Source organism: Pristiophorus japonicus, unplaced genomic scaffold (assembly GCF_044704955.1).
Source record: "Pristiophorus japonicus isolate sPriJap1 unplaced genomic scaffold, sPriJap1.hap1 HAP1_SCAFFOLD_30, whole genome shotgun sequence".
Lineage (NCBI taxonomy): Eukaryota > Metazoa > Chordata > Chondrichthyes > Pristiophoridae > Pristiophorus > Pristiophorus japonicus.
In genome coordinates, this window is record NW_027252779.1 from 13,832,656 (window position 1) to 13,847,159 (window position 14,504).

At 43.5% G+C, this 14,504-nt stretch overlaps 1 pseudogene; it reads left to right on the forward strand.

Moving 5' to 3' along the window:
* The first annotated feature begins 11,123 nt into the window (after nucleotides 1-11,123).
* Nucleotides 11,124-11,242, forward strand: LOC139248915 (5S ribosomal RNA; annotated as a pseudogene).
* Nucleotides 11,243-14,504: the final 3,262 nt, after the last annotated feature.

The window sequence follows — 14,504 nt, forward strand, 5'->3', positions numbered from 1 at the left end:
AGGTTCTCCCTCGAACGAGGATGACTTACATCCACAGCAGAAGGCAAGAATTCACAGATGTTTCAATGGAGCACTCGATGTTCCAGTCCTGAACTCCTGGGGTGGAAGATGCCTTTGCGTGAATCTTGCAACGTGTGGTGACCGGTGCACATCAGCCACCACACGGACTTGACAGCTCGGCCTTTAACCAGTGGCAATGATTAACCAGGACGACTAGAGACCTGCTCTGCTACAAGGACTTACTGCACACACAAATTGCAGTGCGGTCAGGCCGTGCTGCCAGTAATCCATTTGTCATGTCTGGCCTGCTCTGCCATTCCACAAGATCATGGCTGATCTTCTAGCTCAACTCCACTTTCCGGCACTATCCTCATATTCCATAATTGTCCTCGTTGCCAAAAATATATCGAACTCCGTCTGGAATATAATCAAAAACTCAGCATCCACATGTCTGTGGGATATAAAATTCCAAAGATTCAGAACCATTTAAGTGAAAAGATATCTCCTTATCTTTGTCCTAATTGACCGAGCCATTCTTCTGAGACTGTGACCCCGTGTTCGAGATTGCCCAGCATTAATCCTGTCAATACCGTTACGGGTTATATATTTTTCAATTAGTTTATCTCTCATTCTTCCAAACTCGACAAAATATATGCCTAATCTGCTCAAACTCGTCACATTGGGCAATACCCTCATGTCAGGTACCAATCTAATGAACCTTCGCTTCACTTAGGTAAGGTGACCAGAAAAGGACACAGCACCAGAGTTGCCTAAATTGGACTGGGGAAATAGATTAAAGTTTAGGACCGTTGATGAATAGTGTCATAAATGTAAGGACATATTTCACAACTCTCGTGAAAAATATATTCCAGTGAGAAGAAAAGGGTGGAAAAGAAAAGCTTGCCATCCGTGTCTAACCAAAGAAATAAAGGATGGTATCCAATTAAAAACAAGGACATGCAAAGTGGCCAAAACTAATGGGAGGACAGAAGATTGGGAAGCTTTTAACATTCAGCAAATATGACAATAAAATGAATAAGAAAGTGAAGATAGATGATGAAATTAAATTAGCAGTAAATATAACAAAAGATAGCAAATATTTCTTCAGGTATATAAAATGGTAACGAGTAGCTAAAGTAAATCCGAGTTCCTTAGAGGACCAGTACGGGGAATTAGTAATGGGGAACATGGTGATGGCAGAAACTCTCAACAAATATTTGTATCAATCTTTACGGTAGAGGATACAAACAATATACCAACAGTGGATAGTCAAGGGGCTATAGGGGTGGGAGGAACTTAACACAATCACTGAGGAGGTGGTACGCAGTAAGATAATAGGAATAAAGGCGGATAAAAACCCTGGACCTGACGGCTTGCATCCTAGGTTCTTCAGAGAAGTAGTGGCAGGGATAATGCATAAGCATTGGTTGTAATTTAGAAAAAAATCCTGGATTCTGAGGACGTCCCAGTAGATTGGAAAACAACAAATTTAACGCCACTATTTAAAACAGGATGCAGACCAAAAGCAGGAACTATAGACCAGTTAGCCTAACATCTGTGTCTGGGAAAATGTCGGAATCCATTTTTAAACAAGCAGTAGTGGACATTTGTAAAAGCATAATTCGGTCAGGCAGAATCAGCATGGATTTATGAAAGGGAATTTATGTCTGACTAATTTGCTGGAATTATTTGAGGATGTAACGATCATGGAGGATAAAGGAGAATCGGTGGATGTGGTGTATTTGGATTTCTAGAATGAATTTGACAAAGTTCCAAATAAATGGTTACTGCACAAGTTGAAAGTTGACATTGTTGGGTGTAATAGAGTAGCAAGGATAGGGTATTGGCTAATAACAGAAAACAGAGAATCGGGATAATTGGTTAATTCTCAGGTTGGCAATCAGTAACTAGTGGGGTGCCGCAGGGATCAGTGCTGGGACCCCAACTATTTACAATCTATATTAACGGCTTCTAAGAAAGGACCGAGTGTAAAATATCCGAATATGCTGATGATATAAAGTTGGGAGGAAAAACAACGTGTGAGCAGGACACAAAACAATTGCCAAAGGACATAGACAGGCTAAGTGAGTGGGCAAACATTTGTCAGATTTAGTCTAATGTTGGAAAGTGTTGAGGCAGAAAAATGTCAATGAGAAAGTGATTATTTAAATGGAGAAAAATGCAAAGTTCTGCAGCGGAATCTAGCGTTACTTGTGCATGAAACATCAAAGGTTCGTATGCAGCTACAGCAAGTGATGAGGAATGCCAAATAAATCTTGGCTTTATTGCAAAGTGGATGGATTATAAATGCGTGGAAGGCTTGCTACAGTTATACAGGGTTTTGGTGATGCCACGCCTCGAATAATGCGTACAGTTTTGGTTTCCATATTAATGAAATTGCTTTGGGGGCAGTTCAGAAAAGGTTCACCAGGTTGATTCCGGAGATGAGAGGATTGAACTATGAGGATAGATTGAGAAGGTTGGGCCTCTACTCATTGGAATTCAGAAGAATGAGAGGTGATCTTATCGAAGCGCATAAGATTATGAGGGGGCTTGACAAGGTGGATGCAGAGCGGATGTTTCCACTGATAGTGGAGACTAGAACTAGGAGGCATCATCTTAGAATAAGGGACCGCCCATTTAAAACTGAGATGAGGAGGAGTTACTTTTATCAGAGGGTGGTAAATCTGTGCAGTTCGCTGCCTTAGAGAGCCGTGGAAGCCGGGCCATTCAATACATTTAAGATAGTGGTCGATAGTTTCTTAAACGATAAATGAATATGGTGTATTGGGGAGCGGGAAGGGAAGTGGAATGATTCCATCATCGGATCAGCCATGATCGTATTAATTGGTGGAGCAGACTCGAAGGGTCGTATGGCCTACTCCTGCTCCTATTTCTTATGTTCTTATGTTTACCAAGTATGGTCTCACAAATGCCCTGTATAATTGTATAGACGTGCCTTGTCTCTTTTAAAGCGCCGATGTCACTGCTCCTGGCTCGTTAAACAGCCTCTGTGACTGGTACTGTCTTTGCAAAAAGCCTGTGTGACTAGCCCTGTCTTTAAAAAAACCTGTGTGACAGGTCCTGTCTCGTTCAAAAGCCTGTGATACCGGTCCTGTCTCTATACAAAGCATGAATGAATTGTCTAAAAATCCGTATTACTGTTTCTGTCTCATTAAAAATCCAGTCTGACTTGTCCTTTACCTTTAAAACGACAGTGTCAGTGTTTCTGTTTCTCCCGCCCTCCTGTTTAGGGGAACATTACATGTTACACAGTTATTGGCTGTGACTCCGCCCTCATCGTTAGCTGTCCACTGCATGTTGTACAATTACTGGCTGTTTCTCCGCCCTCCTGTTTAGGGGCTCACAGCATGTAATACAATTACTGACTGTTTCTCCCGCCCTCCTGTTTAGGGGAACATTGCATGTGATACAATTACTGGCTGTTTCTCCGCCCTCCTGTTTAGGGGCTCACTGCATGTGATACAATTGCTGGCTGTTTCACCCGCCCTCCTCTTTCGGGGAACATTGTACGTTATATATTTACTGGCTGTTTCTCTGCTCTACTGTTAAGGGGCTCACTGCATGTTATACAATTACTGGCTGTTTCTCTGCCCTCCTGTTTCGGGGAACATTGCATGTTATGCAATTACTGGCTGTTTCTCCGCACTTCTGTTTAGGGGCACACTGCATGTTATACAATTACTGTCTGTTTCTCTGCCCTGCTGTTTAGGGGAACATTGCATGTTATTCAATTACTGGCTTTTTCTACGGCCTCCTGTTTAGGGGCTCACTACCTTTTGTACAATTACTGGCCGTGACTTTGCCCTCCTCTTTAGGTGCCACTGTCTGTTATACAATTACTGGCTCTTTCTCCCGCCCTCCTGTTTTGGGGAACATTACAAGTTATACAGTTAGTGGCTGTTTCTCTGCCCTCCTTTTTCGGGGCTCACAGCATGCTGTACAATTACTGGCTGTTTCTCCCGCCCTCCTGTTTCGTGGCTCACTGCATGGTGCACAACTATTGGCTGTTTCTCCGCGCTCCTGTTTAGGGGCTCACTGCCTGTTATACAATTACTGGCAGTGACTTTGCCCTACTCTTTAGCTGCCACTGTATGTTATACAATTATTGACTGTTTCTACCGCCCTCCTGTTTAAGGGAACATTACATGTTATAAAGTTATTGGCTGTGACCCCGCCCTCCTCTTTAACTGCCACTGCATGTTATACAATTACTGGCTGTTTCTCCGCCCTCCTGTTTAGGGGAACTTTATATGTTATACATTTATTGGCTGTGACCCTGCCATCCTCTTTAGCTGTCCACTGCATGTTGTACATATACTGGCTATTTCTCCATCCTCCTGTTTAGCAGAACATTGCATGTTATACAATGAGAATCGTGGCTCTCTGGTAGAGACGAAATGAATTTTTAAAAAAAGGAGACGATGGAGTTTGGGACCACGGTTGTGTCGATGGTGCAGAATTACTGAGATTAGTTCTGTGACACAGAAGTGTTTTCACAGAGTTGCACAGACACCTTTGCTGGAAAAATAGTGTTGAGAATTGAAGACCTATGCCTAGATATCCGTCATTGACTGCAGTGCAACTAAACATCCGGTGCTGAGAGTAACAGGTACGCGATCCGATGCCACCCGTTTGGCTCCACTGCCCGAGAGAAATATCTCCGTTCTTGTCTGTAGACATCGGCAGATATCAACATCACAGCGTGGTGATGAATTGGACTAAGATTTAGCCTCTCAAAGGCTTGGCTTGAAACCAATTCACAGTCATGTATTATCTTCCGAGTCAGATTGTTCCAGGTGTGGGGAGATGTGAGTTAAATCTAAAATTAATTACAACCATTTCTGTCTCATCCAGCACTCTGCTGCCCGTGTCCTAACTCACTCCATGTCTCGCTCACCCAACAACCACCGACCCCCTCAACCCCCGCGTTGCTCGGTGACCTACATCGGTGCCCAGTCCGATAATGCCTCGATTTTAAGCATCTCATCTCGTCTTCAAGACGCAACTCATTGCCAGGTGTCCAGTAAAGCATTTGCATCCCGAAAATGCCAAACGTTAGTTTTTTTATGTTTAGTATTTTAGCATAAATACTTTTCACCCCCCATACAGCAATTGCATTGCATTCTGACAATTAGCATCAAGGGGATGAGGCACAGGGGGCGGGGCGGCGGGGGGGGGGATATAATTCGGCTCGGACTGTCGCACAGGACAACACCACCTCTAATTGTCCCTTAATAGTCACACATCTTCCAGACATTGACTTTTTCGTTCATCCATTATTAGGATGAGGGCATCATTGGCAATACCAGCATTCATTGCCTATCTCTAATTGCCCTTGAGAAGATGGTGGTGAGCCGCCTTATACAATTGGATGGTTTAATCGGCCATTACAGAGGGCAGCTCAGAGTCAATCACATTGCTGTCGTCTGGTGTCACATTTTGGTCAGAATGGGTGAAGGCATAGTAATACAGAAACATAGAAAATAGGTGCAGGAGTAGGCCATTCGGCCTTCTAACCTGCACCGGCATTCAACGAGTTCATGGCTGAACATGTAACTTCAGTACCCCATTCCTGCTTTCTCGCCATACCCCTTGATCCCCCTAGTAGTAAGGACTTCATCTAACTCTTTTTTGAATATATTTAGTGAATTGGCCTCAACAACTTTCTGTGGTAGAGAATTCCACAGGTGCACCACTCTCTGGGTGAAGAAGTTCCTCCTCATCTCGGTCCTAAATGGCTTACCCCTTACCCTTAGACTGTGTCCACTGGTTCTGGACTTCCCCAACATTGGGAACATTCTTCATGCATCTAAACTGTCAAACTCCGTCAGAATTTTAAACGTTACTATGAGGTCCCCTCTCATTATTCTGAACTCCAGTGAATACAAGCCCAGTTGATCCAATCTTTCTTGATAGGTCAGTCCCGCCTCCCCGGGAATCAGTCTGGTGAACCTTCGCTTCACTCCCTCAATAGGACGAATGTCTTTCCTCAGGTTAGGAAACCAAAACTGTACACAATACTCCAGGTGTGGCCTCACCAAGACCCTGTACAACTGTAGCAACACCTCCCTGCCCCTGTACTCAAATCACATCGCTATGAAGGCCAACATGCCATTTGCTTTCTTAACCGCCTGCTGTACCTGCATGCCAACCATTCAATGACTGATGTACCATGACAGCCAGGTCTCTTCGCACCTCCCCTTTTCCTAATCTGTCACCATTCAGATAATAGTCTGTCTCTCTGTTTTTACCACCAAAGTGGATAACATCACATTTATCCACATTATACTTCATCTGCCATGCATTTGCCCACTTAGCTTACCTATCCAAGTCGCTCTGCAGCCTCACAGCATCCTCCTCGCAGCTCACACTGCCACCCAACTTAGTGTCATCTGCAAATTCGGAAATATTACATTTAATCCCCTCGTCTAAATCATTAATGTTCAATTCTAAATAGCTGGGGCCCCAGCACAGAACGTTGCAGTACCCCACTAGTCACTGACTGCCATTCTGAAAAGTCCCCATTTACTCCTACTCTTTGCTTCCTGTCTGACAACCAGTTCTCAATCCATGACAGCACACTACTCCAAATCCCATGTGCTTTCACTTTGCACATTAATATCTTGTGTGGGACATTGTTGAAAGCCTTCTGAAAGTCCAAATATACCACATAAACTGGTTCTCCCTTGCTCACTCTACTGGAAACATCCTCAAAAAATTCCAGAAGATTTGTCATGTATGGTTTCCATTTCTCATATCATTGCTGACTTGGACCTATCATGTCACCGCTTTCCAAATGCACTGCTATGATATCCTTAATAATTGATTCCATCATTTACCCACCACCGATGTCAGGCTGACCAGTCTATAATTCCCTGTTATCTCTCTCCCTCCTTTTTAAAAAGTGGGGTTGCATTGGCTACCCCCCACTCCATAGGAACTGATCCAGAGTCAATTGAATGTTGGAAATGACTGTCAATGCATCCACTATTTCTAAGGCCACCTCCTTAATACTCTGGGATGCAGTCAATCAGGCCCTGTTGATTTATAGGCCTTCAATCCCATCAATTTCCCGAACACAATTTCCCGACTAATAAGGATTTCCCTCAGTACCTCCTCCTTACTAGACCCTCATACCCCTTTTATATCCGGAAGGTTGTTTGTATCCTCCTTAGTGAATACCGAACCAAAGTACTTGTTTAATTGGTCCGCCATTTCTTTGTTGCCCGTTATGACTTCCCCTGATTCTGACTGCAGGGGACCTACGTTTGTCTTTACTAACCTTTTTCTCTTTACATATCGATAGAAAAGGCAGTACATATCCATCCCAAACGGCCGTTAATGAACCAGATCGGGTTTTGTTACGACTCTAGTAGTTTCATGGTTACCATTACTGATATTGCGTTTTATTCCTGATTTGTTTATTTAATTTAATTAAAATTTCCCAGATTATGGGATTACTCTGGTTCATTCGTCCATGTATCTGGATTACTAGTCAAGCATCATAAGCACTGTGCTACCACACCCTTCAAATATAGCGTCGTTCCTTCATTGTCACTGGTTTAAAATCGTGAAATTCCTTCAGTATCAGTATTGTGTGAGCACCTTCACCATATGACTGCAGCAGCTCAGGGAAAACTTAATTAATTAACTGATGATTTTCATTTGCAAAACTATAGAAATTTTAACTGAAGGAAAGTCGTTAATTGAATGATTTGCTTGTGCTCTGGAATTTACCACTTAAACCATAAACCAGTTTAGATACTGTGCTTTAGTGGTCTGCTTCATCATGTACATTGATGGTAACATGTAGTTGGGGCTGGGGAAACAGTGAGATAGACTGTCGAGCAAGGGAATGTTAATTTGAAACAGCAACGAATATATACATTCTGGAAGAAGTACATCGACAACAAATGTGACCCCAACTGCCACAAATAAGATTAAATGCTGAGTCCTTTCCAGCAGAAAATTCCTTTCCCACACATTTCTCCGCCCGAAACATCACAAAACAAGAAATATGCTTTTAAATTCATTAATCCCGAATTTTCGCGCACCGGAATCTTCTGAATCGGATGCCTCAAGTTGTGCGGACACAATCCACGTCCGTTTGGAATATTCTGCTTCCATCCACACTATTAAATGTGCCACTAACTGATATAATCACAGTATAATGAAATGGTTACAGCACGGAAGAAGACCATTCGGCAGTCGAACCCATGCCAGCTATCAACTAGACTCAGTCTCCTGTCATTTGCCCGCCGACGTGGATTTTGTTCCCTTCAGATCCATATCCAACTCCCTTTTGAAGATATAATTGACCACTTTTAAGAAAGAGGTTGAGAGAAAACGGGTAAATATAGACCGTTCAGCCTGAAATCAGTAGAGGGGAAAATATTGGAATCAATTATTAAGTATTAAACAGCAGCACATTTGGAAAGAAATGATGGGATCGGTCCACGTCAGCATGGATTCATGGAAGGGAAATCCTGCTTCACAAATCTTCTCGAAATTTTTGAGGATGGAACTGGTAGAGTGGACAAGGGAGAACCAGAGGATGCGGTGTATTTGGACTTTCAAAAATTTTTGACAGGGTCCCACACAAGAGATCGATGTGCAAAATTAAAGCACATGTTATTGTGGTTAATGTATTGACGTGGATAGAGAGCTGGTTTGCAGGCAGGAAGGAGAGTTTTGGGATTAACGGGTCCTATTTCAGATTGGCAGGTCGTGACCAGTGCGGTACTGCAGGGCTCGATGCTGGGACCCCGACTATTTAAAATATACATTTATGATTTTGGATGATGGAATTGAGTGTAATATCTCCAGGTTTGAAAATGACACTTAGCTGGATGGCAGTGCGAGCTGTGAGGATGACGCTAAAAGGCTGCAGGATGAATTGGACCGGTTTGGTGAATGGGCAAACGCTTGGCAGTTGCAGTATAATGTGGATACATGTGAGATTATCCACTTTGATGGTAAAAACCCGAAGGCAGAATGTTATCTGAATGGCGGCATATTAGGAAAAGCATAGGTGCAGCAAGACCTGGGTGACATGGTTCATCAGCCATTGCAAGTTGGCATGCAGGCGGTGAAGAAGACAAGTGGTATGTTGGCGTTCATTGCTGAGGGATTTGAGTATAGGAGCTGCGAGAACTTACTGCAGTTGTACAGGGCCTTAGTGAGGCCTCAATTGGAATATTGTGTTCTGTTTTGGTCTCCCAGCCTGAGAAAGGACCTTTTTGCTATTGAGGGAGTGCAGCGCAGGTTCACCAGACTGATTCCCGGGATGTCAGGACTGACAGAGGAGGAGAGACTGGATCGACTGTGCTTGTATTCACTGCAGTTTAGAAGGATGACAGGGCATCTCACAGAAAAATAGAAAAAACTGACGGGACTGGACAGGTTGGATGCAGGAACAATGCTCCCGATGTTGGTGAAGTCCTGAAGCAGGGGACATCTTCTAAGGATAACGATTCGGACTGAGATTATAGAGAAACGTCTTCACTAAGACAGTGTTAACCTGTGTCATTCATTGCATCAGAGAGTTGTTGCAGCCAATTCATTGGATATAGTCAAGAGGGAGTTAGATATGACACTTACGGCTAAAGGGATAAAGGGGTATGTAGAGAAGGCAGGAAAGGGTACTGACTGAATGATCATCCATGCTCTTATTGAATGGTGGTGCAGGCTCGAAGGGCCGAATGGCCTCCTCCTGCACCTATTTTCTATATTTCTATGTTTCATTGTTTCTATTCAGATGTTTGATAGCATTCATGTTTGAGCTGACAGAAATCAACCAGTTGCTGTGTGTCGCTCTTTGAGGAAAGTGAGAAGCAGCTGCTATATCACTGCGGCCATGCCAGTCTGAAAAAGTCTATTCTCGGAGGCGAGGCAGCCTAACAACTGGTAACTATTTGGAACTGAGACCGACAGTGAATACCAGGTGCTGTAGACTTTTACTGCCACTACAGTCTGCTCACAATATTCACACTGGCTTCAACCAATAAACACACAGTTAGCTTCTCACCCCTTCATTCTATTTCTCTCTCACCCTCGCCTTAAATTGAGTCATGATTACTTTATGAATGCATAGAATGAGAAAAAGAAATGAAGAACAGCCGCATATTATTTTAAGTAATGAAAAAGCAAACGTCTTGATGACTGTGGCCAGATTAGTCTGAAAACTTTGATCTTAGAAACTGAGCAAAGTCAGGCCTGGTTAGTATTTGGATGGGAGAGCGCGTGGGAATAGCAGGTGCAGGAAGCTTTCGTTGGCGCCACAGGCCGCTCTTGTTTCTGCAAACACACTGCCGTTAATCCATCAAAAACCTTTTTGCTGCTTTCTCTCTCACTTTCCTTTCACCATTTCTTTTCTGCACATTCTCCTGCTGCTAGGGGGTCGACGCAGGGTGTGAAAGAAGGCAGAACATCAAACGGTAGCAGCAAAAATCCACACGCCGGCGGAGGGGCACCAGGATGCAGCAGCAGAGAGCCAAGACAAGGTGCATCGAAAACTGGGAGCGACAAACAGCAACAGAACAAAGAATAGTACAATTCGTTGCAGGAAAAAAGCAAAGGCAACCAGCAGGCTGGTGGAATGCATGTGTGTTAATGTGAGGATTGTTACAAAATCAGATTGACGAGTTGCAACGTCACTTGCCACATGGGGTCCTGAAATGTGGCTACAAGAAAGTCATGGCTTAAAAATGGGTAGGATTGCAATTGAAACAATGCTGGCGATTTGGTTGCGTTGGAAGCTTTTTTGGGGTGAGTTCAGATTTGGGGATGGGGAGATTTTGGGGAAGAGCGATTCGACGTTGGCGAGCATGAGATTTCGGTGTGGGTAAGTGAAAGATTTGGGGGTGAGGGAGGGAATGGTGAAAGTCAGGTAGTTTTGAAGCTTGAGGCATGGCAATGAAGGGGATAGGGCTTGTAGTTTGTTTGCGTTGGAGGCAGAGCAGCAAGAGGAGGGTGTGGCGGAAGGAAAATGGTGAAATGTAAGTTGAGTGCTGACTCCTTGTTTGAATGTATAGAATGAGAAAAAGAAATGAAGAACAGCCGTATGTCCGTTTAAGTAAAGAGAAAGCCTATGTGCTGATGCCGATGGCCACACTAGTCTGAAAACGCCCGATCTCATCTGATCTCGGAACCTACGCAGAGTCAGGCCTGATTAGTATTTGGATTGGAGACCGCCTGGGAATGCCAGGTGCAGTAGGCATTTGCTGCAACCACAGGCTGCTCGCAACATTCACACTACCGTCAACCAATCAACAAGCTTTTCGGTTCGCCCTCCTGCATTTAATTTCTCTCTCACCCTCTCCCTTTATTTCACGGCAAAAAACAAAAAGGTCAAAATTACAGCAAAATTCTGAAGGGACAAATTGTGTTAAAAAGACAAGCCTGAAGGCTCTGTGCCTCAATGCGAGGATTATTCGGAAAACTTTGGACGAATTAACTGCGCAGACAGCAGTTATCGGATATGATGTAATTGGCATCATGGAGGCATGGTTCCAGGGTGACCAAGGTTGGGAACTCAACATCCAGGGGTATTCAACTTTTAGGAAAAATAGGCAGAGAGGAAAAGGAGGCGGTGTGTCATTGCTGATTAAAGAGGAAATTAATGCAATAGTAAGGAGGGACATTAACCTGAATGATTTGGAATAGGTATGGGTGGAGCTGCGGAACAGCAAAGGGCAGAAAACGCTAGTGGGAATTGAGTATAGATCACCAAACAGTAGTAGTGAGAACGGGGACAGCATCAAATAAGAAAAAAGAGATGTGTGCAATAAATGTAAAACAGTTATCATGAGCGACTTTAATCTACATATTGATTGTGCTAACACAAAAAGGTTGCAATGCGGTGGAGGAAGATATCCTGGAGTGTATTTGGGATTGTTTTCTACACCAAACTGACGAGGAATCAACTAGAGAGCTGACCATCCTAGACTGGGTGAGGTGTAATGAGAAGGGACTCATTAGCAATCTTGTTGTGCGAGTCCCCTTGGGGAAGACTGACCGTAATATGCTGGAATTGTTTATGAAGATGGAGAGTGACACAGTTAATTTAGAAACTATGGTCCTGAACTTAAGGAAAGGTAACTTCGATGTTATGAAGCGTGATTTGGCGAGAATAGACTGGCAAAGGATACATAAAGGGTTGCAGGTGGTAAGCAATGGTAACATTTAAAGGTCGCATGGATGAACTTCAGCAATTTAACATCTCTATCTGGAGTGAACAAAATGGTGAAGGTGGCTCAACCGTGGCTAACAATGGAAATTCAGAATAATGGTAAACCCAACGAAGAGGCATATAATTTGGCTAGAAAAAGCTACAACCTGAGGACTGCGTGTGGTTTAGAATTCAACAGATGAGGACTAAGGGTTTGATTAAGAGGGGGAAAATAGATTAAGAGAGGAATCTTGAAGGGATCATAAAAACTGACTGCTAAAGCTTCTATAAATATGTGAAGTGAAAAAGATTAGTGAAGACAAACGTAAGTCACTTGCAGACGGATTCTGCTGAATTTATAATGCGGAACATAGAAATGGCAGACCAATCTGCTCGAGGGAAGACACAAGTAACCTTTTGAATGTACTAGGGGACAATGTGTCTCGGGAGAAGGAGGAACTGCAGGATATCTTTATCAGGCAGGAAATTGTGTTAGGTAAATTGATGGGATTGAAGGCCGATAAATCCCCGGGGCCTGATAATCTTCATCCCAGAGTACTTAAGGAAGTGGCATTGGTGATTATTTTCCAACAGTCCATCGAATCAGGATCAGTTCCTATAGACTGGAGGGTAGCTAATGTAACACCACTTTTTAAAAAAGGAGGCAGAGAGAAAACGGGTAATTATAGACCGGTTAACCTCACATCAGTAGGGGGGGAACTGTTGGAATCAATAATTAAGGATGAAACAGCAGCGCATTTGGAAAGTAGTGACAGGATCGTTCAATCTCAGCATGTATTTATGAAAGGGCAATCAGGCTTGACGAATCTGCTGTAATTTTTTGAACACGTAACTAGCAGAGTGGACAAGGTAGAACCAGTGAATGTGGTGTATTTGGACATTTGACAAGGTCCCGCACAAGACATTAGTGTGCAAAATTAAAGCGAATTGCATTACGGTAATGTACTGACGTGGATAGAGATCTGGTTGGCAGACAGGAAGTCGAGTGTCGGGACAAAAGGGTCCTTTTGAGAATGTCAGGCAGTGACTAGTGGAGTGCCGCAGGCTCAGTGCTGGGACCTCAGCTCTTTACAATATTATTAACGATTTAGATGAAGGAATTAAGTGTAATATCTCCACGTTTGCAGATGATACTAAACTAGGTGGCAGTGTGAGCTATGAGGAGGACACTAAGAGGCAGCAGGGTGACTTGGACAGTTTAGGTGATTGGCCAAATCCAATGCACATGTAGTATAATTTGGATAAATGTGAGGTTATCCATTTTGGGGCCAAAAACACGAAGGCAGAATATTATCTGAATGGAGGCAGATTTTAAAAGGGGATGTGCAACGAAAGCTGGGTGTCATGGTTCATCATTCATTGAAAGCTGGCATGCAGGTACAGCAAGCAGTGAAAAAGGCAAATGGTATGTTGGCCTTCATAGCAGGGGGATTTGAGTATAGGAGCAAGGAGGTCTTACTGCACTTATACAGGGCCTTAGTGAGGCATCACCTGCAATATTGTGCTCAGTTTTGATCTCCTAATCTGAGGAAGGACGTTCTTGCTAATGAGGGAGTGCATCGAAGGTTCAGCAGACTGATTCCAGGGATGTCATATGAGAGAGACTGGATCAACTGGGATTTTATTCACTGGAGGTTCGAAGGATGAGAGGGGATTTCGTAGAAATCTATAAGATTCTGACTGCACTGGACAGGTTAGATGCGGGAAGAATGTTCCCGATGTTGTGGAAGTCCAGAACCAGGGGACATAGCCTTATGACAAGGGGTAGGCCATTTATGTCAGAGATAAGAAAACGTCTTCACTCAGAGAGTTGTTAATCTGTGGAATTCCCTGTCGCCGAGAGTTGTTGATGCCAGTTCATTGGATCTATTCAAGAGGGAGTTAGATATGACGCCTATGGCTAAGTGGATCAAGGGGTATGGGGATAAAGCAGCAAAGGCGTACAGAGGGAGTGATCAGCCATTATCTTATTGAATGGTGGTTAAGGCGCGAAGGACCGAATGGCCTACTCCTGCGCCTATTTTCTATGTTTCTATTTTTCTATATTTTCCAAATCGTTGCTGCTTATTTTCCTGCTGCCATAGAAAGTCAAGGGCGTTCATGCATATCCAAGCAAAAAACACAGCAACAAAATAACAGAGCAAAACACCACACCCAAACCTATAACTCCTTATCATCCAATGCATCCTAGATAAAATTCAGACGTTGCGCTATAACTAACACATCGTAGCTCAATTCTGCAACAAAGTAGGGGCAGGTCTGGTTAATACTTGGATTGATGTCTTAATAC